The following is a 3562-nucleotide window of genomic DNA, read 5'->3' as shown; positions in this document are numbered from 1 at the left end:
TCTTCTATAATCCGAACCATAAGCTCTTTCATCCCTCTCAAAAGCATTCTTCATCTTGTGTTAGTAGTGATTCTTCGGGTTGGTTATTCTTATTTTTTTGCATTCTCTTACTTTCCTACTTAATCAAGGTATGATTTTCTTCCCTATTTACATGATTTATCAATTTGGATGTGTTAGAATAATGATGTAATCTGAAATTTTCGATTCATATGGATAGATTATTGCTTTTAAGTGTTGTAATATGATTCACATGCCTTCTTTCCTTGATTGTTGGTGATTAATTGTTGTAAAATAGATTAGAAATCACGAAATTTGGGGGCCGAAAATTCTAGGGTTACGAAATTAAAAATTTATTTTGGTTGTTTTACATTGATTAGATGATGGAGTTGAGTGCTATACATTATATATATCATGTTGAAGAATGAATTTTGATGATTTTCACCTTAAAAGTTGCCTTAAAACTCCGTCTTAAAAGTGCCCCAAATTGAATTTCGTCTTCTATATTTGAAATTTGGTGTTGAATATGAATGTTTAGGTAAGGGATAAACTTCAATATTATAGTGGTAATGTTAATTGATGGGGAATATGTCAATATTGTTACAGCTGTAGAGACCGTCTGACAAGCCTAATTGATTTGTTTTGTGTCTAATAACGAAAATTGATGATGATATGTTCTAAATTACTTTTCTATGAGCATGTACAAGTACCTTACATGTTATTAAGAGTGTATATGGAGTAAAATTGAATCATGCTAGGATGTTAGAATTGGTTGGGTATGTGTGTTCACCATGATACACTTTTCACAACTATTGAACATGAGTGGCTATAAACTGAGTTTGCATATCAAATTGGGAATTCGTTGGTGACGTGTGTACTTAGCTTTGCATTCAAAGTTCAAATGTATGAATTATGTGCTTCACATGCCTATACAAGTTTGTTTAAATCATATGCTGAAACAGATCCCGAGACTGAACGTTGGGACCCGTCAGAGTAAACGGGGAAGGGCTACACAGCCTGAGATTGGGGAGGGGAGTGGACTCGTGGTACCCGCGGTACCGGAGTACCCTTCGATTGTGTTTGTAGATTTCAAACAAAGAGAGCGTTTTGTAGCTTTGCAAAAACGCAAAATGAGGCCAACGAGGTGTGTGGATACCACACTTCTGACTGATTTGGGAATAGAGACGGATGTCCGTCACATATTCGAGACTTTGGGTTTTACGAGGTTGTATAGGCTGAGGAAACACTCCTACCCTTTTCTTACTCTGGAGTTTATGAGCTTCTTTAGTTATGACCCAGCTGCCCAGACCGTTGAGTTTCGGTTGATGAACACCAGTTTCTTGCTTACTATGGACCTTTTCGCTTCTCACCTTGGATTGGCCAAGCCTCCTAAGAATTCCATCACTGATATTCCTGCTGAGTGCGGTGTCTGCCGCCTAATGCCTTGTCTTACCGGGAAACCAGCTCCCACCTCTAGCAACATGCTAATTAATGATGTTCAGCATGTTACATTGAGGATCTTTCTTCGTTCTCTTTCGAACCTCCTTTATGATAGACCGGATATCAGTAAACTGAACAATCATGAGGTATTGCTTCTGATGTCCTACCTCAACCCGGAGCGGGCCAGGAGGGTGGTCTTCAATGCTCCTGCCATCGTCTGCGCTAGCCTTGCTTTGATGGCTACTGCCTCTTCCCGGTACCTGAGTTGTGGCGCTATCGCCACTCGGTTAGCTGAAAAGCTAACCTCATTTGAGGCTTCTTCGAGTACGTGCCTCTGGCTACACCGGTGCCTACGATGGACCGTGACTACTATCTCGACCTGAAATGGTTGAGAACCTTGGCCGACGGTAGCCTAGCCTAGAGAGTGTGGGGAATGAGTTGGATGGGGATCCCGGCTCTTGAGCACCTTCCACCGACCGAGCCGTTAGACCTGGTGGTGACAGCTGTTGAATTCGACGAGGAGGAGGAGGATGATGACGTGCCCCGCCAGTTGCAGACCTACCTCATCGATGACACGATCCTCGAGGTGATGCCCGAGCCGAGGAAGGGGGAGAACGCGGCGGTAGCGGAGATGAGGCCCAGGTTGGGGAGAGGACCCCGTAGAGTGAGAGAGAGGACCGCTGAGACGAGACCACGGCCGGTAGCACCACCACAGCAGCACCCTTTTCCGTGCTACCTCTACCTTGACACCCCGTAGACGCGATCGAGTTATTTGGCAGAGAGAGTGTCATCTACTTTGACACTCAGGAATATGCACGAGATAGCGTACACTCAGGGGATTGGGACAGAGGGACCGCATCCGGTATGGTGGAGTGGAGTTGGGGACTACAGTGGGGTTTTCCACTCTTACGGGGTGGATTAGTCAGCTTGGGGGACGCCTCAGTCCTTTCCCTATGGTGGTTTGACCCCATGACACGTAGTTCCGGGAGATGGAGCGGGAGTTGATGCAGGTATTGGGTCATCGGGAGCGGGGACTTCGGGAGGCGATGGTGGTGGTGATAAGGTGATGGAGGAGGAGAAGCAGCAGCAGCAGCAGGAGTGATACTCCTATTTCTTTATCCTTGTTATGGTCGTTGGGTTGGATGTTAGTAGTTGTTAGTAGTAGGAACTTTTATTCTCGGATTTATATGCTTGGCCATAAGGCCGTATTTGCTAGTAGACTTTGTTGCAGGATTTTGTGAGTCGGGAGGTCATTCCGACTCAAGTTATGTGGCGATTTTGTATATATATGTGTTGGTTATGACAGGTTTCCCAAAATTTTGACCTATAAGTACTCGACAGAGTACCCCACACTCGGTCGAGTAGCTATAGGTGTGGCAGAAAAGAGACATTCTGATCTCAAGGCTACTCGATCGAGTAGCCAAGACACTCGATCGGGTAGCAGGGCACTCGATCGAGTACCACGACATACTCGATCGAGTAGCACTGTTACAGGAACTTTTCGAAAATTAAAATTGTTTAATGGTTACATAATTGTATGTTTGATGTTTAGCATGGTTAGTGATGCTTAGTAACACCTTTGAACCGTTAATGTCACATGTTAGAAGTCGCGTTTGGGTTTTATATGCATATTTGTAACAATTAGTGAAGTGGCGATTGTTTCTTTTTGCTTTAATATTACATCCGCCATATTTACTAGCTATTCATCGGAGATACATATTCTCATACACTTGTACACATGAAATTAACATGTTCTCTCTCGTCGGCGGCCAGTTATTCGGGTGGGTTGTGTATGTTTTCTAGTTTAATGAGTATATGATTCATGAGTAATGTCCATAATAAATAACATAAGGTTTTGATTTATGTCACGATACAAGTAATAAGTAACGTGTGTGATAATTTGGTAGTGAACTTCGGGGACGAAGTTCCTTTTTAGAGGGGAAGAGTAATGTCGCAAAATAAAAAGGCTGATTTTGAGATTATGTTGTTGTTCGGTTATAATGTCTTGTTGATTATTTGCAAAGTTTTCTTTTACCTTGGTCACTTTGATTGTATGAAGTTGTAATTGGTTACTTTAGTTCGTCGAGTAATTTATACGTTGAAGTGAAAATTGATAGTACGTTTA

The sequence above is a fragment of the Silene latifolia genome, chromosome 2, assembly GCF_048544455.1.
Source record: "Silene latifolia isolate original U9 population chromosome 2, ASM4854445v1, whole genome shotgun sequence".
In the NCBI taxonomy this organism is placed as follows: domain Eukaryota; kingdom Viridiplantae; phylum Streptophyta; class Magnoliopsida; order Caryophyllales; family Caryophyllaceae; genus Silene; species Silene latifolia.
Note: the sequence above shows the minus strand (reverse complement) of the source record.